The sequence below is a fragment of the Mastigoproctus giganteus genome, chromosome 11, assembly GCF_048544385.1.
Source record: "Mastigoproctus giganteus isolate SK-2022 chromosome 11, ASM4854438v1, whole genome shotgun sequence".
NCBI classification, from domain to species: domain Eukaryota; kingdom Metazoa; phylum Arthropoda; class Arachnida; order Uropygi; family Thelyphonidae; genus Mastigoproctus; species Mastigoproctus giganteus.
In genome coordinates this window covers 103,059,785-103,084,160 of record NC_143585.1, presented here as the reverse complement: position 1 = coordinate 103,084,160, position 24,376 = coordinate 103,059,785, and the positions used below count along the sequence as shown (strand labels likewise).

At 38.5% G+C, this 24,376-nt stretch overlaps 1 protein-coding gene across 1 annotated transcript in view; it reads left to right on the top strand.

Annotated features, from left to right (window-relative positions):
* The window catches only part of Kcmf1 (Potassium channel modulatory factor 1), a 195,742-nt gene that overhangs the window by 14,840 nt on the left and 156,526 nt on the right, over positions 1–24,376 (top strand). The window lies entirely within an intron of this gene.

Genomic DNA, 24,376 nt, shown 5'->3' with positions numbered 1-24,376 from the left:
GCAGAATAGATGTGTAGAAGGTTTTCTTCAGCCAACAGGTGCTTGATTGCTGGAACAAGCTTCCATGTGTTATTGTGAAAGTGGGTAGTCTGGATAAATTCAAGGAAGAACTAGACAAGCTATTAATAACAGAACCAGAAATCCATTTGGAGTTGATGGATTGGTGAAACGGGATTTTTTTTTTTTTTTTTTTTAGGCTGATTCTATATAAACTTGCTTTCTTGCATCATTTGCCACTATTAAAGCAAATAATGTTTAGAGCATTGCTGATTCTAAATTTATTGAAAGATAGCAGATATCTCATGTTTCACAAATGCACAAAATTTGCACTAATTTGTGCACTTTTGATATTGTTGAATGTTTCATTTATCCTGCTAGTCAGTATCTTGATTTGTTGTCTCCATCCAGTTAGACCTCTCTTCATGCATGATTGCTTTAAAAGGTTTGTTAATTGATGTTCAGAGGCTGAAAACGATGACTCTGGAATTACAGCCAACTCCTTGTTTAATTCAGTAATTTTTTTTTCTCTCTCTCTCTCTCTCTCTCCATTACATTGGTTAAAAAAGGTCAAACACTTAAAAAACTAGTTTCAGACATTGAAAAATCTACTTTTTCAGAAGTCCATTTGTGCATTTTGACCATACTTTTCCAGTCAAATCTAGAGATAAAAATATCTCTAGATGTGACTTTTAATACTATTGTACATAAAAGATTGCTGTACAAACTGGAGCAATGTGGCATTAAGGGCAAGTTACTGCTATGTATAAAGGGATGTAGCCGAGTGGGAGTGCAGTAGCACACGCTCTCTGAGTAGACCGGCGTTCAAGCCCCTGACTGCTGAATACAGTCGATCTGCCAACCCGCACTGGACCAGCGTGGCAGATTATGGTCCATTTTCTTCAGCATGAATTGTCGAGGAAGCTTCCACCCTGCAGTGGGTTGATAATGGCTGCACTCTACTTTTTTTTATAAAGGGATGGTTAAGTGGAAGAAGACAGAGAGTAGTTATCAATGCACACTGCTCTTTGTGAACTAATGTGATTAGTGGAGTTCCTCAGAGTTCAGTGCTGGGCCCATTGTTGTTTTCAGTATTTATCAGTGATATTGATGAAGGTATATCAGGCTTGATGTCTAAGTTTGCGTTTGATAAAAGGTTGGTAGGGTAGTTAACAACGGTCATCAGGGTGAGCTACTCCAACAGGATCTAGGAAAATTGGGTCGATGGGCTGGGAAATTGCAATTGAAGTTTAACATTGATAAATGCAAGGTACTGCAAGTGAGTAGCAGTAACCCCAGAGTTACTTATCAACTGTGTGTTACTATGCTCAGTAGTGAAGAATGTTAAAGACCTGGAGATAATTGTGCAGTCAGACATGAAATTCTCTGAGCAAAGCAGACATGCTGCCAGGACAGCTCACGGGGTTTTATCAGTGATATACAGAAACTTTACTAGCAGGGATAAGGAGGTGATTATCTTTTTCTTAAGGCCACAGGTAGGCCTCACTTTAGGAAAAATGTAGATCTGCTGAAACAGGTGCAGAGAAGGGAACCAGGTTGGTGAGGGGAACAAAAGGGTGCTCTTACCTAGAAAGGTTTCAGTTTTACAAATTTCAGCATCTTGAGACTAGGCACCTACATGGAAATCTGATTGAGGTGTTTAAATCCTTGAATGGATTGAGTAAGCTGAATGTTAATATCATCTTCCACTTGCTGAGACTACACACAGGAGGAGTGATAAATTCAAGTTGAGGATGGTTACAGGATAGATGTGTGGAACTTTACCTCAGCCAGCAGGTGGTTGATTGTTGGAACAGACTTCCATATGTTGTTGTGGAAGTGGATGGGTTGGATAAATTCAAGGAAGAACTAGATGAATTCTTGGAGGGTGAACTGTCTGTGTTTTTTTTTTTTTTTAATGCTGCTATATATAACCTTGCTTTCTTCATCATTTGCCATTACTACTACTATATCATTGCATTCACCTAGTATACTTCTAGAATTTTCAGTAATATTTTCAAAGTGGGGAGGAAAAGTGTCTTATGGTCCAGAAACATTTACCCATCCATTCAAATAATTTGTCCAGTTTTTTTTTTTAATTTATTCAAATTTAATCTCAAATTCCTGGGATATAATTTGGCAACTTAATCTGCAATCAGAACAAACCATTTTCGCAATTTCATCACATTGTCATCTGTCTTATATACAGGAGTGCTGCACTTTTCATCATCATAAATATCTTCCCTTCCTTCTCAGAACTTTTTATGCCACTTAAAAACATTTGCTTTATGGTAGCAGCACCATAAATTAACCTTAACATTCTATAATATTTTGTTGGAGATTTTACTGAATTTCACACAAAATCTTACATTCATTCTTTGTTTGATCATGCACTGCATTTTAAACCAAACGATGTATATACCACTTCAGTGAGCTGCCATTCAGCAAGTACTAAATGTAATTTAGTACTTGCTGAATGGCAATGTAATGTGAAACTTTTCTACAGCAGCAAGTTTCAGAGTAACCAGAGGGAGCAATACTCTATTGATTATCAACAGTGATGATTCGTGCATTAAGAATTTGCAGATAAACGAGTACTAGGTGGCAGCGATCAGTGTGCTGATGTGGGATTTACTTAAAGACGTAACTACCATCAGGGATGAAAGGGAAGGGCTTTTGCTTTTGTAAAGCTAATCACAGTAGTCTCAGACAATTTTTAAATTCTATATGGTGGGACTAGCTGATGATGTTACCAATGGCTGTTTGTTTGTTTGTTATTTGGTTTTTAGGAGCATTAGCAACTAAGACCATATTGCTCTGGGGATATGTGGTGGTCATTCCCTGACCTTTTTGCATCCTCCGTATTAGGTGGTGACGGGCTCGAACCCCGGTCTAATCAAGAAGCATGTGCTACGCACTGCTGCTTCTGCCCACCTGGCTACAGAGGTGCCAATTACCTATGGCAAATTCTAAATGGGAAGCATTCAAGGATTTAATCTAGGCTTTTCATACCAACTAAGAAATACTGTTCAAGGTGGCGCCTCCGTAGCCAGGTGGGAAGGAGCAGCAGTGCGTAGCACATGCTTCTTGATTAGACCAGGGTTCGAGCCCGTCACCACCAAATACGGAGGATGCGGAAATATCAGGGAATGACCACCGCATATTCCTGGAGCAATATGGCCTTAGTTGCTAATGCTCCTAAAAACCAAATAAACAAACAAACAAACAAACTGTTCAAGGTTTAGGCCTAAATGGATGTCAGATGAACTAATGAGACTCATAGAAGAGAAGAAAAATGCATGGGATGCATATAAATTATCTGGCAGCACAGAAATCTCTGGCAGATATAAGCTACTCTGTCTAGTTTCCAAACTCTGCAACCCACATATTTGAAGTCTTTCTTCATAAGGACGCCCTTTTGCCAATCTCACCAGGCGAGTTACCCTTCTTTGCACCCTTTCAAGAAGCTCGATGTCTTTCTTTAGGTGCGGTCTCCATACTTGAACGCAGTAGTCCAAGTGGGGTCTAACAAAAGCCTTATATAATGGGATTATCATGTCCCTATCTCTACTTGCAAAAGTTCGATAGATCACCGATAAGACACCATGGGCCTTCCTTGCAACCTGTTTACAATGCTCAGAGAATTTCATGTCTGACTGTATTGTAACACCCAAGTCCCTTTCCTCCAGTACTGGGTTTAGTTATTTTGGGATTACTGTTTCCCAGGTGTAATACCTTACACTTTGTTGGATTAAAGCATAGCTGCCATTTTTCTGACCATACCTGAAGTCTATCTAAGTCTCTCTGAAGAAGCTCAGCTTGACAGTGATCATTAACTACTCTACCAATTTTAACATCATCTGCAAATTTAGACATCAAGCTCTCTATCTCTTCATCGATGTCGTTTATGAAAATTAAAAACAACGGTGGTCCTAATACTGATCCTTGAGGAACCCCACTTCTTACATCAACCCAATCTGAAGAATAGCCATTTATCACAACCCTCTGCCTCCTGCCCTGAAGCCATTCTGATATCCATCTAAGGATTTTCCCAGTGATTCCAACCTGTTCCAGCTTATAAAGCAACCGCTCATGTGGGACTGAGTCAAAAGCTTTGCTGAAATCTAAATAAACAATATCGAAATTATTCCCTAAATCCAGCTCATGAGTGACCCTTTCAAAAGAGCAAACCAGATTTGTTAAACATTATTTTCCCTTTACAAAACCATGCTGAGTATCCTTGAGAATTTCAATTCGATCCAAATGATCCTGAATTCTACCCTTGATCATTGCCTCCATGATTTTCCCTACCACTGAAGTCAGACTGCAGGTCGATAATTTCCCTCTTCACTCTTAGAACCACCCTTATGTATGGGAGATACACTGACACTTTTCCAATCCAACGGAATCTCCCCAGTCTAGTGATGCTCGCATAATTAGCCTCAATGGTTCAATGCACTCACTAGCTGCCTCCCTTAAGATTATAGGGTATATTCCATCAACTCCAGGAACCTTATTGGCCTGTAGGCTCGAAAGTTTTTACATTAAATAATCTTGTGAAATTTCAATATCATTAATTACATATTTTTCAACTTCGCTCCCACAATTTCCCATTGCCACAAAAGGTGTGCAGTGGCAGCTGATGTATTTAATACTATCTCCTTTTCTTTAAGTAAAGGTCCGATCTGGTTTTTCCTGCTCTTCTTAGCATTTATATATGTGAAGAATTCCTTATCTCCCCCCCCCCCTTTACTGTGTTTGCTAGCGATTTCTCATAAACTGCTTTTGCCTGTCGAACCTTTTCTGTGACTCTATTATAGATCATCTTGTAGCTGTTATAGGCTTCAGTACTTTTTATTGCTCTGTAACTTTTCCATGCCACCTTTTTCTGCTTGAGTAATGTGGCAACTTCACTATTTATCCAACTTGGAACCCTCCTTGTGGAATATTTTTTTATGGTAAATATGCATTCAAGGCATCTGTGATTAATGTTTTAAAAGCATACCGAAGTTCAATTGTATTTGTTCTCTGTGCGATATCTACCCAGTTAATAGAGGCCATGTAGCACCTTAAGGCATCTTAATTTCCTTTTCTGAAATTATAACCCATTCCTTTGCTTTTTACTACTGGTTTCTCTACTGTCAGCCCTGTTGTGTCATCTGATTCATGGGTGATGATATGATGAGGTCTAGAATATTCTTTTCTCTAGTACTTTCCCTGACATGTTGATACAAATAACAGTCATCTAGTTGATTTAAAAATTTTGTTCCCCATGTCGAGTTTCCTTCCCATTTTTCCAATAAAATAGAGGCAAATTGAAATCACCCATAATAAGACATTGACGCTTACTTGCCTATTCCATTTGCATGTAGAGGCTTTCGTCATAATCTTCACAATCACTTGGTCTGTAGATTACTCCTACTCACATTATACCTTTGTTTCCAACTATAGTGTTGCACACAAAAGACTATTGTACAAGTTTGAGCAGTATGGCATTAAAGGCAAGTTTGCTACAATGAATAAAAGGATGGTTGAGTGGCAGAAGACAGTGGTAATCAACGGACACTGCTCTTCATGGACTACTGGTATTAGTGGAGTTCCCCAGGGTTCAGGGTTAGGCCCATTGTTGTTTTGTATATTTTTTAATGATATTGATAAAGGTATATCAGGCTTAATGTCCAAGTTTGCAGATGATACAAAGGTTGGCAGGGTTGTTAATGACAGTATGCTACTGCAACAAGATCTAGAAAAGTTTGGCAGATGGGCTGAGAAGTGGCAACTGAAGTTTAACATTGACAAATGCAAAGTACTGGGTAGAAGTAACTCCCAAGAAACGTACCAACTTTGTGGTAGAGAATGAAATGAAAAAGACCTGGGGATAATTGTGCAGTCAGATATGAAGTTTTCTGAGCTGTGCGGACAGGCTGCCAGAGCAAGTCATGGGGTCTTGTCAATGATATACAGGAATTTTGCTAGTAGGGGGAAATGAGGTGATTAATCCTTTGTATGAGGCAATGGTCAGGCCACGCCTTGAGTAATGCATTCATGTCTGGAGGCCTCATTTTAGGAAGGATGTAGTTGCTGGAATGAGTACAGGTACGAGCATTAAGGTTGGAACAAAAGGGTACTCTTACCAAGAAAGGCTTAAATTCTTCAAATTACAGCATCTGGCGACTGAGGTGTATAAGGCCTTGAATGGGTTGAGCAGACTCAGTGCTGATGGGATTTTTGCTCAGATTACGAATCTGGGGGGCATATTTTCAAATTGAGGAAAGACAGTTGTAGAATAGATGTTCTGAAATTTGGCTTTTAGCCAGCAGGTAGTTGATTTCTGGAACAAACTTCCATCTGTCATTGTGGAAATTGATAGTTTAAATAAATTCCAATTGGACAAACGTTTAGAGTGAATGGTTGTGTGAAATGGGGATTTTTTTTTTTTTTTTTGGTTGATGCTGTATATGCTGCTTTCTTGCATCATATGGCTCTGCTATTGTTAATGCTAACTTGCCTAGAAAGTTCGGTACCATGTCACCATCAAATGGTGTATATGGCAGTGTTGCCAGTCATTTGTCATGAAATACATAAATGGTCTTAAAACGTAAATTGCCTAACTTGCCTTGTATGCTCCAGAATTAACCCATTGCTTTGCATCGCCTCCTTATAGTCATTCCTTCTGCATGGAACTTGTTTTTTTATCTTGATACTGCTGTTTCATACAATATAATATAATCCTTCCTGATTATATTTAGTATTAGTTAGGCCAAATGATGCAAGGAAGCAAACTTTTTCTGCATCAGCAAAAAAAAAAAAGTTAAACTAAATAAAAAAATAAAGCCAAACAGAATATTCCTGCTGTTCCCATTCCCACGGTGTGTTTAACTTGGTCAGACTTGATGTTTCTATCACATTGGGAGACAAACTGTCTTGTGAAGTTGCATCACAAGAAAGACTTTGTCTTTCTTGTGATGCAAGAAAGCAGCCAATAAGTTATCTTCACAAGACCCAGTCTTCTGTTATTCTCTGAGATTTTATACTTCCCCCCCCCCCATGGTTCTTTTCAACCTGTGATGATGAACAGACTTTCCTCATACACCTCAACCATATCTTCCCTTTGATGTCTAGTTGCCAAACCTTATAGCCCACACCTTCTAAGGCATTTTTCTTATGCATTTATTTGCACTCATCGCTAATTCTGATTGCCATTCTTTCTCTTTCCTGGAAAAGGGTCTATAAATCATGGACAGGACTCCATATGTCTTCCTCTTCCTAGCCACCTGTTTACACTGCATGGAAAATTTCATGTCAGGTTGAATCACAACATACATTTTTTTTTGTCTGGGACCACATTTAGGTCCTGTCCTGCTTCTGCTATACAAGACGATGGTTACATCATTTCTGGAAATTTTGTATTTATTGTATTTAGGTCTAGAGACCACACCTAGAAAGAGACATGGAACTTCAGGAGAAGGTTCAAGGAAGGGTGATCAGATTAGTCATAAGTGCAAATCGATGCAGATATGAAAAATGCCTTAGAATGGGGGTGCCTAACGCTTAAATGTTAAAATATCACTTTGTGGCCACATTATAATAATTTTATGAAATTTGAGTTCTGATGAACCACAGTGCCATATAGGATTTTTTTTTTTTTTTTTTTTGTATAAAACTTTGTTCTGTAATTAAGATACAGTATTTATTTTTATAATACATGTAATTGTACTGGCAAGAAAAAAAAATGAATTAAAAATCTCTGTTGACACCATATTATGATCAAAATTATATAGAACATATAATAAAGATGGTGTAAATGGGTTTTTTTTTTTTTTTTTTTGCTAAGCTGCCTGCAATTATAAATAGAGTATAATTATTTATATAAGTATAGAACAAGAAAAAAGAATGCAGTGAGAAGTAATGATGGCTGTAATATTGGCTTTAAATCTTGGTGTGTGAATATCAACCTACACAGTCACTTTGGTTACAAAATTTACCTCACTATTGGTAACAACCCATCTTACAGGGTTCAACTTTTTAAATTTTTCCGTTATTGTTTTTTTTTTTTTTTTTTTTAATTTAGAAATGAAATCAGATCTTTCCCCACCAATATCTTCTAAATGATTATACAATGTTTTCTGTTTTCATGTCAGCATACTGTGATTTATGAGGAATTAATTTTTTGTTTGGCATTTAAAAGCTGCCAGGTGAGCAAAGGCATCTATTTTTCTTGCACTCAAGTTCCATACTCATGTGGCATCTGATATATCAGCGAGTGCTGCCTAATCTTGCCACCAAGCTTTGCAGGAACAAAATGCAAACAGCAGACAAAAATACAGACATTCATGATGTGCCTGTGTTTCAGTCTTGGGGTGAGGGGATGAGTAACCTTGAAAATTTTTAAATATAAAAGTATTCTTTATTATTGGTTTCTCACATTTATTTTTATTTGCTATTTTGTGATTGAGTATAACAAATCCTAATTTAACAAACACCATTTTAAATTCAGTAAAAAAACTAAAAATAATTTTTTTTATAATTAAAACAAAAGGTTTCTCATGCTATGCGAGCAATCGAATAATAAAAAATAACTATTGCTACATTATTTATAAAATATGATTAACATTTTAAAAATATAACTACGTTTAAAATATTTTAAATTTTAAAATGGATTTAGTATTGTTGATTAAAGAAGGGGGAAAGCATTCATTCGTTATGAAGTTTTTTGTAACAAAAGGTACTGGAACCTGTACTTGTTCCAAGGACAGAAGCAGAATGGATAAATGAGGAAAGGGTAAAATTAGTTCATTGAGTTTAAAGTTGGCATAGTTGAGGTACAAGTTTGAACTGGTAAAAAAAAAAATTGATGGTAATTCAGAAGAACAGGGTCAATGAAAATAACTATAGAAAAGGCATTCAGCGGAAACTGAAACTGATTGAGGTGTATAAGGCCTTGAATGGTTTGAGCAAGCTCAATGCTGATGGGATTCTTCCTCTTGCCCAGGTTAATCGCCTGAGGGGACATAAATTCAAATCAATAAAAGACAGTTGTAGAATAGATGTGCAGAAATTTGCCTTTAACCAGTGGGTGGTTGATTGCTGGAACAAACTTCCATCTGTCGTAGAAGTTGACAGTTTAAATAAATTCAAGGCAGAACTAGACAAACATTTGAAAAGAATGGATGGGGGAAATGGGAAGGGGATTTTTTTTGGCTGATGCCGTATAAGCTTGCTTTATTGTATCATATATACCTCTACTAATGCTAATGCTAATTTCTCAGATAGAGTGCGGAATAAGTTTGTGAGAAATCATTAATTAACCTGACTTCTCTATTTTGAATAGAGTTTAATAGAAGTTTAAACATGTTTGTTCTAAATAGTTACTGTCAGAGTTAGTAGTTGTTTAGAACAAAAGTAAGACCCAAGAGCCTAAAAGAAAACTTAAGTAGGTTTTTTTTTTTTTTTTGTCAATACAGTGGAAACAATACTTGTAATATGCTTATGGCCAAAAAAAGTTAGAAGTCAGGGTTATCTTCTGTAAAGACTTAATAAGACAGGACATGGATTTCAGAGGGGTTAAAGATAATGTTTTTCCTACTGGTGATTTACTTGAAGGTCAGTATTTAAGAAACTAGTGGTGGATATAGTACAGCAGTATTTGTTGAACTGGAAGGTACAGTGTAGTGTATTATCTTTTGGTATTACTATGAACAAAATCTCCATTCGGTGGAAGAAGTGCATTGATTCCAGCTGCAAAGAAAGTATTCTCTTGAGCCTCCAGGAATACCTCCCCTGTAGCAATAATGTCACTGTTGGTGGGAAGATGGATGCCTACCTGGTTGTTGTTTGGTTTTTAGGAGCATTAGCAGCTAAGGCCATATTGCTCCGGGGATATGCGGTGGTCATTCCCTGACCTTTCCGCATCCTCCGTATTTGGTGGTCACAGGCTCGAACACCGGTCTAATCAAGAAGCGTGTGCTACACACTGCTGCTCCTGCCCACCTAGCTATGGAGGTGCCTTGCCTACCTGGTATTTTTCAAATTAGGAAATTGGTGAAAGTCCAATGATGCTAGATCTGGTGAATATAGGCATGTGATCCAAGATTTCAAAGCTGCACTTCAGTGACAGACTTGTGAGCAGGCACATTGACCTGGTGGAACAAACCCCTTTGCTGAGTTTTCAATGTTTGTCTTTGGTGTTTTCACATAAATGCCTCACAAGGTCTGTGTAACATGCCCCTTGACTGGTTTTTCTGAAGGTAATCCGCTAGCACATGCCATCACCTTGCCAGAAGAAGGAATTGAATATTAGAGAAGAGGCCTTGAATGCCAGGAAAGTCATAATGAAATAAATATTGCTTCTACTGATGAGACAGTCAAAATAAATAATGTTTATTAAAAATAAATTAAGTACACAGATGCCGATAAATAAAATATTAAAAAAATAAATACACTGGGTACAAATTAAAACGGAAATTATATACAGCCAATAAATATACAAAAAATTATAAAAGATAAACTATATTTATTATTAAAGAAAATAAAAGCGTTAAAACAATCACGAAGAAGCTTTCAAGTCAATAAGCTTCTTTATCAACTGTAACAAGATACACGATAACAAGTCCTTATATTTTGCAGAGTGCATTAACAACAAGGTGTGGATCGTGCGCAGTGAAAAGAAAGGAAAAGACGGAAGGGAAGGAGAACAACAAAATACCCAACCATTAGACTCTGTGGGAATGGTGCAGCGTACTCTAGCCCTGCTGTCTCTTGTCATAATAATGTAAAATAATGGCCTCCATAATAGAATATACACCGATGAGCCAAAACATTATAACCATTTACCCAATATGATGTTGGTCCTTCAAGTGCAGCCAAAACAGCTCGTACCTGGTGAGGCATGAACACTACAAGATTTCTAAATGTGTCTTGTGGTATCTGGTACCAACACGTAACCAGCAGATCGTTTAACTCCTGTAAGGTCTGTGGTTGAGATGCGCAGATCAGAGTTGCTCTTCCAACACAAACCACAGATGCTCGATGGGATTGATGTCTGGGAAATTTGGAGGCCAAGGCAATACCTGGAAATCTTCCTCATGTTCCGCGAACCGGTCTCGAACAGTCCAGGTGGTGTGGCATGGCGCATTATCCTGCTGAAAGATGGCACCGCCAGAGGGGAAGATTGTTGCCATGAAAGGGTGTACCTGGTCAGCAATGATGTTTAGGTAGGTGGTCGATGTTAGAGTGCCCGCACATAGATGACTGGACCCAGGTATCCCAGCAGAACATCACCCAAAAGCTTGTTTTCATCCCAGGTGCCATCACTTCCCCAGGTAAATGACGCACACACATATCTGCCGTCCACATGGTGCCACAGGAAACGTGATTAATTGGACCAGACGACCTTCTTCCAATTACTCAAGTTCCAGTTTCGATACTTGCATGCCCATTGTAGGTGCTGTCACTGGTGAACCGTGGTTACCATGGGTACTCGGAGCGGCCTGTGGCTATGCAGCCCCATTTTCAGGAGGGTTCGATGTACTGTGCATTGTGACACATTACTCCCGTCACCAGCATTCCAATTACCGGCGAGTTGCACCATAGTTGCTCTTCCGTTGCCATGTACCATCCGGGAGTGGTGGCGCCTCCGTAGCCAGGTGGGCAGTTGCAGCAGTGCGTAGCACATTCTTCTTGATTAGACCGGGGTTCGAGCCTGTGACCACCAAATACGGAGGATGTGGAAAGGTCAGAGAATGACCACCGCATATCTCCAGAGCAATATGGCCTTAGTTGCTAATGCTCCTAAAATCCAAATAACAACTATCCGGGAGAGCCATCACTGACCTCTAGCATCGATGAGCCGCGGTCATCAAATACCTCGCCAGCGGTTCATGGGTTTCCCCTCCTCGGACCACTTTTGGTAGGTATTAACCAGGTAGATGCTCACGGCTGACCGTGAGCATCCCACCAGCCATGCTATTTCGGATATGCTCTGACCCAGTCGTCTGGCCATTACAATTTGACCTTTGTCAAACTCGCTTAAATCCACTGCCTTTCCCATCTGAAGAACAAGAGTAACACTGATTAACGGAGCTCAGTATCGGCGCCTCCGTAGCCAGGTGCGAAGGAGCAGCAGTGCATAACACACGCTTCTTGATTAGACCGGGGTTCGATCCCGTCACCACCAAATACGGAGGATGCGGAAAGGTCAGGGAATGACCACCGCATATTCCCGGAGCAATATGGCCTTAGTTGCTAATGCTCCTAAAAACCAAATAACAAACAAACATAACAAGCTCAGTATCAGGTGTTTTTTAATACAGTGTCCTGACCCGCACATGTGCTGTACTTCACCTGCAGTTGCTTCAATTTGCATAACAACTTGCTGGTCATAATCTTTTGGCTCATCAGTGTGTGTGTGTGGAGGTCCAGCATTGCAATTAATAGTGGGACCCACCACAGAAGGAGGGCCTTCAACCATAATAGATGGTAAGGATCATTGGAATGGTCTAATATTTGAACATTGGGTTGCGGATTATAATTAAAATGTTGCTTGTACCAATAATGCACCGCTGTGGCTCAGTTAATGAAATCATCTAACAAATAGTCTTCTCCTGCTCAAAGACATAAGCACATAATCTACGTTCTGACTCACAAATATAACTAAGTCAATTTATTAGAAGGAATCAACTTTGTTATCATTGGAGGAGTAGAAGAGCTGTGTTTCCATTGTTTGGACTGTGCCTTTGTGTCAAAACAAAGATGGACCCATTTCTCATCCATGGTCACAAATGTGTAAGGAAATACTCAGGTTCTGCTTGAAAACAACAAATGTTCATTTACTTGACAACTATTGTGTTTTTGATCTGCTGTCAGTAACTTAGGAACCCATCATGCTGACACCTTTTTCATAGTGAGCACCTGTTTTATTATGCGGTACACTCATTCAGATAAGATGCTGGCAATGTACTAAACTGTCACTCATCAATCACTCATTCTCAAATCGTATTCATTGTCAGCAACTTCTGGAGTTGTGGATTTTGCAAGTTTTTCACCGTGTGGGTCATCTTCCAGGTTCTCCCTCCCTCCCTCATTTAAATTCTGCTGCCCACTTCTTAACTGTAGAATAGGAAGGGGCATCTTCCCCCAGTGTTGCAACCATATCCTCATGAATTGAAGTGGTGGTGGAACCCATGTTTAGTCTCCAGAGCTAAGTTCCAGTCAATCCTTCCCCATCTCTTTCAACATGCAGTATGACTGATGACTTTTGAGGTTATGATGAACATCATGGAGAGATCCAATCTTTCTTACATTTTGAGGGTACAGCTCTAAAATGGTGTTCGCATGCCGGCCGCTAGTTAGTGCACAGGACCGAACCTATTGGTCCTTTAGGAGGCTTCCGGATCAGCTGGTGTATAATCTTCCTGCCTCTACTCTGCCAGATAGTGACTGGAGGGAGTCTGAGTAGTGTGTATGTGGGGGGGGGCATTATCGAGGCCACATTATGTCAAGGATCTGGGTATATTCTTACCTTGTGTGTGTGTCATATCCAAAAATTTCATTACTTCATACAGCATGTTCCCCCCACTTTTTCTTCTATTGAATACACCATGAATTGTGAAACTAATAGAGTAAGCTTACCTGCGAAAAGATCTAAACCTCCCAAACACTTCTGAGTTCATTTCACAAATATACGTGGTCTCAATTCTAAATCTCAACGATGTTCATTTCCACTTGCAGTCTGCCAAACCCCAAGAACTTTTTCTGACAGAATCTCAGTTATCGGTTGATTCAACTACTGCTTATCTCAGTTGCCCAAATTATTTGTTGTATGATTCCTTTCACCTCAATGGTGGTATTTGTGCATATGTCCATTCCGATATTCCCTGTTGGAGACTTGGTAATTTGAAATTTCCTCTTTTTGATCTTCTCTGACTTAAAATCTCTCTACCCCATTGTGTCAAATTCATCTTTGTTGTCTCTACCATTCTGCCAACTCCACTAATCACTTGGAGCTCTTTGACTTCCTCTCTTTGCAACTTGACTTTCTCCAGTCAAACTTTCCTAACAGCGAGGTAATTTTCTTTGGTGATTTTAATGTTCACAACTCCAGCTGGCTGCCGTTTTCTAGTCACACCGACACAGCTGGTCAAGATGCTGAGGCTTTTGCAATTTCTAATGACCTTGCACAGATTGTTCATTTACCTACAAGAATACCAGCAATCCTAACCATACAGCCAACACGTTTGATCTTTTTCTCACAAACAACCCTTTGAAGTACACGGTCGAAGTGAATGGTCCTTTAGGCACTTCAGATCACAACTTGGTGATTGTCTCTTCTCCAATGGAGCATTTATCTCATGGCTATTCCCAACCTCGTATTGTTTGGCATTACAAGAATGCAAAATGGGATGATCTGCGAGATTTCTTTTCCTTGGTCGGATTACTGTTTCAAAACTTCTGATGTCAATGTTTGCTCAGATCGTGTCAGTGAAATTATTCTTGTAGGAATGAAATCCTTTATTCCACACTCCACTTTAAAATCTCGTCCTTTATCTAAACCTTGGTTTTCCAATAAATGTGGCTTTCAAGTTTTCCAATAAATAAGGCTTTCAAGAGAAGAACGTTGCATATTGTAATTGACTTGTTTTCAGTTCTTCAGTTTCATTTTCTGCCTACACCAAGCTCGTGACAATTGTAAAGCAGTTATTAATCAGTCCAAACTAGATTTTGAGCAGACTAAGAGTAGAAAACTTGCTTCTTGCCCTAATGGTAGTCAAGCATTCTGGTCTCTTACCAAAGCTATTGGCCGTAACTTTTGCCCATCTCTGCTTCCACCTTTGTCAAAACCAGATGGTTCTGTTGTCACTTTGGCCAAGGATGAAGCTGACCTGCTAGCATCCCATTTTTCTTCCGACTCGTGTATTAATGATCTTGGTAAAACATGTCCCACCATTTCCAAGATGCTCCATTCAATGCCTCCTCTGGTCTTCTGTCAAAAGGATGTCAGAAGGATTTTGATGAATCTTGATGTTAAGAATACTCCAGGTCCTGATGGTATTTATCCACTTGTTCTCAAAACCTGTGCTCCTGAACTTACTCCTGTTCTTTGCTGCCTTTTTCACTTTCTTATTCCAAAGGTGTTTTTCCTTCTGCTTGGAAATTTGCTCATATCCAGCCAGTTCCAAAAACCGTGACAAGGCCCTCCCATCCAATTATCGTCCCATTGCAATTACTTCTACTCCTTCTAAAGTAATGGAGAAATCAATTAACTGCCAACTCTTAAACTACCTAGAAACCTTCTGTCTGATTGATGATTGCCAATATGGATTCAATCAGTGTAGATTAACAGGTGATATTCTGGCTTATGTTACCCATTTATGGATAAATTCAATGGAAATGTTTGGTGAAACACAAGCAGTTGCTCTTGACATCTCAAAGGCTTTCAATCATGTTTAGCATAAAGGTCTTCTAAACAAGCTTCCATCTTATGGTTTGCCAACTGTTTTTTGTAATTGGTTATCCAGTTTTCTCTCTGAACGCGCACTGAGGGTGATGGTAGATGGCTCTCTGTCTTCTAACTTCTCCACTAATGCTTATGTCCCCCAAGGTTCAGTTATTTCCCCCCCACTCTTTTCCTCTTGTATATTAATGACTTTCTTCCATTGACTGGAAATCCTATCCATAGTTTTGCCGATGATAGGACACTACATTCCAATTTCCATTTTGAAAAACCTTGCCCTGCTCAATCATCTTCAACTTCTCGAATATCCGCTACCAATTCTCCTTAAATGGCAATCTCCAGGTAATTCTCCAGTGGGGCAAAGGCAAGTTATTTGGATTTCAATCCTTCTAAAACTCAGTCTTGTCTTGTATCTCAACGTGAAAGTTTTTTTTTTATTTTTTGCTGATGCTGTATAAACCTGCTTTCTTGCATCATATGCCTCTGTAATGCTTAGGCACCTTGCCAAGGGCATGTCATCTAGTAGTCTGGTAGTTCAGTATATAAGATAAAAATTAGATGAAATCTCTCATTTAAGATGAATGGGCGGTAGACAAAGGCCAAGGATTTAGTCTCAAGGGTACTGGCTCATATACTGATGATCCACTGAAACTGCTATAGAGTGACAGCATGCAAATATTATGCTACTCAAAAATATATGATGGAGGGGTTCAAAAAATATTTGTATTTACCCAGAAGTAATTTTGATAGAAAGATGACTTTTTTTTATTATTATTTTTTTTTATTCCTTGAAATCTCTATAGCAACCACACAAGTTTTAGTTTCAATCTGACAATTAATTTTTTTCCTTGTAGCACTGAATGACACGAAGTGTCATAACAGATAAAGTGGAATACAGATCAGTGATTCAGTTCCCCTTTTTATAAGGGAAAACACCTAAAACACGAAGAAATAGTTGCTGTGTATTGAGAAGACTGTCCAGGTATTGTTATACACATCAGTGTTCTCTCCAGGACCTATTGAATGGGCACACCACCTAGTGCATTTAACTGACTGCTTGGCTAGAATTTAAGCGATTCTCATGGTACCATATGGTACTGCTTACTGATCAATATTAATTCGAACATACTATGCGATTGAGGTCTATGCAACAGGAGTGGATGCCAAGTCTAACTGGAATTGTGATTGGGAGCTATAAGATTGGTAGAACTCAGCCTTCTGGTATGTAACTTATCTACTCAGTTATAAATTTACATTACACACCATTGCATCCCCCCCCTTGTGAGAAAAAGTTGAATGAGCGAATAAAAAATATATATATATATATATATATACAGGGTGGCACAAAATCTGACCATTTTAAAAAAAATCTTAACTTTTTTAGTTCTTTTTAGGTTTTATAATTTTTTGTGTTTATCTTACAGGTAACCCTTGGAGAATTTAATTATGGAGAGGTACACAATTGCTCAGCGGAGCAATTGTGTACCTCTCCATAATTAAATTCAGTCAGTGTTCTTGGAAAACAATCAGTCATTAGTTCTAATGCAATGAGCATATAGACAATTTTATAACGTTCGCGAGGCACCAAATAGGAACACAATTTACACTGCGGTTCAAAATTTTGAAGAAAGGGGAATTGCTGATGCTGCTGATGATGCCAGACACACTGGAACACCTCGTAGTGGTTGATCAATGGAAAACATTGCACATGTATGGGAGAGTGTCGTAGATCAACATCAACGAGAAGATGCTCTTCTCAATTGACGATCTCTCGTCACTTGCTGCAGCAAATTTTGCGCAAGGACTTCCATCACTTTCTGTACACGATTCAATTAGGCCAAGCCCTTCATCCTGAAGACAAGCAGGCATGTCTGGAATACACCCATGCCTTCATAAACCTTGGGAAAAAATGATGAGAATTTCATTTCAAATTTGATGATGAGTGATGAAGCACATTTTCAGTTAAGTGGCTTTTTTAATAAACAAAACTGTCGATTTTGGGTCAGAGCGAACCCAAGAATAACTCACCAGAGACCACTGCATCCAGCTAAGGTAACAGTTTTGTGTGCCATAACAGCCAAACGCATCATTGGACTTATTTCTTCGAGGATGATGATGGTTTTGTTCATACGGTCAGTGGAGAGCAGCATAGGACAATGGTTGAAAATGTTTTGACGCCACAGCTACCAGAAGACCACAATATGTAGTTCCAACAAGGTGGCACCATGGCTCACACCGCTCGAGCCACAATGGACCTCCTAATGCAGCATTTTCCCAATCGCATTATTTCGAAAAATGGTGATGTGAGATGTCCACCGTGCTCACCGGATTTGGCCGCCCCAGACTTTTTTCTTTGGGGCTATCTCAAGGATAAAGTGTATGCCAATAATCCTCAAACCATAGAGGACCTAAAAGAGAACATCCGGCATGAGATAGCCACAGTATCTCCTGAAACTCTGAGAAATGCCATGGAAAATGCCATGAGAAGAGCACATGTTTGCGAGCAAGAAGGGGGGGGGCATTTGGCCGATATTATTTTTCACATATGATGAAAAAAATTTCCAAGAATAAAGCTTTCATTCACCGTTTAGATAGTTCATTTATTACATTCGTTATAAAGTTACAGAGAAAACAAACTGTTTAGCTTATTTTGCACCACCCTGTATATATAATGTAACAGAAAAATATATATATATTATAAAATATAAGAAAAAAGTATAAAAACAGAATGCAAGTAGAGTGAGAATACAGATTATGAATGAAGTAAATGTGTATCTCCCACCCTCCTGGCAGTGGGGGAGAGAGATTACTCCCACTCATTGCCAACTAACATATCCCACCCCCAGGGCAGAATGGACAGTTTGACCATTCTACCAGATTCAACACTTACATGGACCTGACATCGATTGCCAATGGAGACATACTGCCAGCTCCGCTTCTGACACACCATTTGGTGATCTGAGCCGGGTACTCAAACCCAGTTCCCTTTAAAACCCCATCCCCAGGTTGTGGGCCTCCCCTCCTTCCTGGGGACAGGGTTTGTAATTGTAAATTGGTTTGGGATTGTAAATGATTCTAGAATGTTTTGCAACAATATAAGTTGAAGAGTAAGAGCTGTATCTTATAAAATCGAAGCCTATCATTTAGAAAGAGTGTTTGACGTAAGTTTTATGTGTTTCGTGATAAACATGGCAAGAAATAAGGAACTGAGTGTTGAAAAAAGAAATGTTTTTTTATTATAACTTATAAAGAAAGTTATTCTATGAGAAGGATTGGCAAAAAAACTAGGTGTTTCGTTTAAAGGACAAACCATGGTCATGATGACTGTGTGTAATAACAATTGAAGCACAAGATAAGACCATACACCCTGATTTCTAAATGCAATCAATGACTTACTGCACCTGAAGTCCGAGCTGACTTCAATAGTAACAGAGAAACTTCCATGTCTACATACACTTTAAAACTTGATTTTAAACAAGCAGGACTTCATGGTCTGTCAGAAAACCCTTATTAAAACTGAAAAATCAAAAGAAACGGTTGGCTTAAGCTAAGAGTCATCAGCATTGGACAGTTGAAAAATGGAAAAACAGTGTGAACAGATGAATCCAAATTTGAAATTTTTGAATCTAGGCGTAGAGTTTATATGAGATAATCAACTGAATAAAAAATGGTGCAACGTTGTTCAGTGCTTACAATCAAGAATTTAAGCTCTCGGAATTGAAGGAATTTTAAGAAATGAAGGCTACAAACACATTCTTGAACATAATGCAGTATCCTTTAGACTTAAAACTTTGTGGAAGAAATTTTATGTTACAACAAGAGAATGACTTGAAGCACAGCACTAAGCTGTGCAGGGATTTTTGAGCAACTAAACAACAGGAAAGGATATTTAAAATTATGGTATGGCCACCCCAATTGCCTGCCAATATAGCTTTTATGGAGTTATCTTAGACTGTCAAGTCTGTGAAGTCTGCCCATCTTCTCAAAATTTATGGACAACTTTTCGGATCACTTGGAAGAATGTTAGTAGTAGTAGTAGTAGTGGCACATGATGCAAGAAAGCAAGTGTAGGAGCTTATGCAGCATCAGCCAAAAAAAAAAAAAAAAAATCACACCATTCCCTCCAAATGCCTGTCCAGTTCCTCCTTAAATTTATTTAACCTATCAACTTCCACAACGACAGATGGAAGTTTGTTGCAGCAATTAACCACCTGCTGGCTAAAGGCAAATTTCCGCACATCTATTCTACATCTGTCCTTTCTTAATTTGAACTTATGTCCCCGTAGGTTCGTAATCTGAACAAGTGGAAGGATCCCATCAGAATTCAGCGTGCTCAACCCATTCAAGGCCTTATAGACCTCAATCAGATCACCGCGCAGATGCCTAGTCTCCAGCCACTGCAATTTGCAGAACTTAAGCCTCTCTTGGTAAGAGTATCCCTTCATTCCCCTCACCAATCGTGTTGCTCTTCTCTGTACACGCTCCAGCAAATCTACATCCTTCCTAAAATGAGGCCTCCAGACCTGTACGCAGTACTCAAGGCGTGGCCTGACCATTGCCTTATACAGAGGGACAATCACCTCCTTTTCCCTGCTAGCAAAATTCCTATATATCATTGACAAAACCCCATGACCTGCCCTAGCAGCCTGTCTGCATTGCTCAGAAAACTTCATATCTGACTGCACAATTACTCCCAGGTCTTTTTCATATTCTACCACCTTAAGTGTAGTACCACACAGTTGGTACGTTTCTCTGGGGTTACTTCTACCCATATGCAGTACTTTGCATTTGTCAAGGTTAAACTTCAGTTGCCACTTCTTAGCCCATCTGCCCAATTTCTCTAGATCCTGTTGCAGTAGCACACTGCCATTACTGTCATTAACAACCCTGCCAACCTTTGTGTCATCTGCAAACTTCGACATTAAGCCTGATATACCTTCATCAATATCATTGATAAATACACAAAACAACAGTGGACCCAACACCGAACCCTGTGGGACTCCACTAATAACATTAGTCCACGAAGAGCAGCACCCATTGATTACCACCCTCTGTCTTCTCCCACTTAACCATCCTTTTATCCATTGTAGCAACTTACCCTTAATACCATTCTGCTCCAATTTGTACAGTAGTCTTCCATGCGCAACAGTGTCAAAAGCTTTCCTGAAATCCAAGTATATGATATCAAAATTATTTTTTGCATCCAGTTCCTTTGTGACCACATCATAATAACCAATCAAATTTGTCAGACAAGACTTTCCCTTAACAAACCCATGCTGTGTTTGAATTATTGCTGCAGTCTTGTCTAGATGATCCTGCAATGCATCTTTAACCAGTGACTCCATTATTTTACCCGGAACAGAAGTTAAACTAACTGGTCTGTAATTACTCGTGTCACCCTTCGATCCACCTTTGTGAATTGGGGACACATTTGCACATCTCCAGTCCGTGGGAACCTCCCCTGAGGCCAAGGATGCTCTCATAATTATGGCTAAGGGTTTGCTTAGTTGCTTTGCCGCCTCCTTTAAAATAACTGGATAGATCCCATCCACCCCAGGTGCCTTTCTTATGTTTAACTTCAACAATTTCTCCTCCACTTTGCTCTCAGTTATTACAAAATCATTAAGCACACTGCTACAATTTGATAACCTTCTTCCATTTTCAAATTGTAATAATTCCTCACGTGTGAATGTAGATGCAAAATACTCATTCAGTTTGTTTGCTATCTGAGCAGGATCATCAACAGTCGAACCATCGATGTCAAGTGGACCAATCATATTCATCCCCTTCCTTTTAGAGTTTATATAAGTAAAGAAATCCTTGCTGTTTTTCTTAGCATCTTTTGCCAAAGATTTCTCGTAATCCGCCTTCGCCTGCCAAACCTCCTTTGTGACCTGATTACAGACTAGCTTATATCTGCCACAGGCTTCTGCGTCACCTGATAATTAATATGCATCCCATGCATTTTTCTTCTCTGTCACGAGTCTCATTAGTTCATTTGATAACCATTTAGGCCTAAACCTTGAACGATATTTCTTAATCGGTATATAAAGTCTAGTAGCTTCCACGATTAATTCCTTGAATGCTTCCCACTTAGAATTTACTGTTGGTAACATCGTCAGTTGATCCCACTGTACAGAATTTAAAAACTGTCTGAGACCACTGTACTCCCCTTTACGGAAGCAAAAATCCTTTCCTTTACCCCTGACGGTAGTTACCTCTTTGAGTAAATCCCACTTCAGCACACTGTGATCACTGCCACCTAGTGGTTCCTTTATCTGCAAATTCTTAATACACGAATGAATAGTGAAGACACTATTATAAAATTAATCACCAGAATGCCTTGTGTGTGTACGGGAGTGATAAAATCTTATAGAGGATATTTTAAAGAAAAAGCAGTATAGTTGTTGATAATAATCATTTTAATATTTTAATATTTTATTTGCTGTAAATTTTTCGATGCTTAATAAAAAAAAAAAAAAAAAAATTGAATATACTTTGCAATTTTTTTTTTTTATCTTTATTTAACATTAGACCTTACATTGTCGTGGTTAATTTGAAAAAAAAAATGAATGAAAATTGTTGTCATATGCTGTGATTCCAAACTTTTTATCAGTGAGAGTGCAGTTTTTTTTGAGGTTATCATGTCAAACTTATACTGAAAAGTGAGTAAAATATCTTCACACAGATCTTAACAGAAAATAACACAATATGAGAGATGCCAAAAGGTGTATATGACAATATTTAAAATAACTAGATGCACAAGGCATAATACATTAAGAGTTTAATATCTATATAATATCGGTGTGTAGATACACCATAGACAACTCTTAACAAAGTAGTTGTTGTAGGCATCATTTGCTCTTTCTCATATTGTGCTCTGCCTTCACGATGAGTTGCCTTGGCATCTCTCATATTGTGTGATTATCTTCACAACTGGGTCATGTCTGCAATACCAGGGTACCTGCCCACTGATGATAGGCCAATAGCCTTGAAACATGTCTGGCTGGTGGTACTCACTGAGAATAAGTAACAATAGTCTTCTCTATTAGTGAAGCGTTATACTTATTCGAGGTAGTGCAATATCATGGCAACTCGTCGTGAAGGCAGAGCACAACATGAGAAAGAGCAAATGATGCCTACAACAACTACTTTGTAGTTTCTTAAGAGTTGTCTATGGTGTATCTACACGCCGATATTATGTAAAAAAAATGTATTGTGCTTATTTCGGAGTGAAACTGAGTGACCAAGTTAAACAGTGGGCTTAATATTTACTATTCATACGAAATCATATAAATAGCATTATTAAGTTAGAATGGTAATACGTAATTATTCTAAGATTTAGCTTACTCATTCTTTTGCTATGTGTAAAAGTCATTTGCAGTGTTGAAATATCAAAGTCAGGCGTACCATGGGAGCCTATTGTAATGATGACTGAACATTGTAATAATGTTACATATAATTGTTTAAGAACTAAATTTATCTGTCTGAGAGGTCTGTCAAATCCATTAGCTGTCATTCTGGTGCTGGTGTATCTTTTTTCAGCAATGAGTTTTTTTGAGAAAAAAATAAATGGTGTTAAAATGGAGCACTTTAAAATTTTATTCATCACATTAACAACTGTATTTGACTCTTTCAGCCAAATCTTGGGAAACAGCGATGCATGCAAAATTAAAGCTCAAACCATAGCTCTATTAAAAATTAACATAGGAGGTAGCATGTGACTTGCATTTTGACAAATATGAAGCCCTAAAGAATTTTTTTCCACCATGTTTTTTCCCAGTTAAAAAAAATAGTAGTGCAGATCAAAAACAAATACTTCAGGAATACTAAAATTCATGCTGTGTAATTCTAACAGAAATTTAAATTTCCAAATTTTTTCTGTTTTTAATATTTTTCTAGTATATTTTGTACCATGGTGTACAAAATCACAAGGGTAATTACTTGAGCACATATTCAACAAGTACTGGATTTTAACATGAGTTGTGTATTATTGATTTCTTTCATTTACTTGTGCACAGTCAGTTCTGTCATAATGTATATTTTCACAATGCAAATTTGCTCCAACGCGATTGATATATTAGGGAATAATGCAAGTATAATGTGATTTTCACGTTGGTTCATGCTCGATTTTGGCTGCAAGTGAACGCAAAACCCAGCACCAAGCTGAACGTAGCAACTTGCGCAACAGTACATACAAGTGTACGAAGCTTAAAAAATGCCAAATGTGTGAGAGCTGTGTTTCCCATTTACTGTAGTTGTATTGGTCAGAGAGAGACTGTTACATTTGCTGTATTCACAAGATAACAGGTGATATTGTATGCCCACTCATGTTTTCACGAGCCCCCATTTTTCTGTTTGAACAGAAATTTCGTGAGGTGTGATAGAAATGGTCTTGGGCAGGACACATAGCTAGAAGACATGATGACAAGTGGACTAAGAAGATAACAGAATGTTATTTCTGTTATTTTCTAAGAAAATAACAGAAATACCATTCTGTTATTTTCTAAGAAAATACTGAAATACTAAGAAAATAACAGAATGGTATTTCTGTTATTTTCTTAGTCCAAGAGGTGCTAAAATAAAACCTGGAAGACAACAACGGAGATGGACAGATGAAATTCACGAGTTCGTGGGTAGTATGGATGGCCATTGCACAAAACAGAAGGAACTGGAAAGTTGCTGGAGATTCCTTCATCGTGCAGTGGATTGAAAATAGCTGATGATGATGATGATAGCTTGAGCAGAGTACATTTCTGGAGTTCACTACCATAAAACAATAAAAACAATGTACAGTTCCCAGTTTATTTGGGCTTTACTGTTAGTGCAGTCTAATTATAAGTGGGTAGTAAACTCGATCTTACTGCATTTGCGATTATATCGATAGCTGGAATTCTGTGGCTTTTTTGGTTATTATGGTGAAATGTG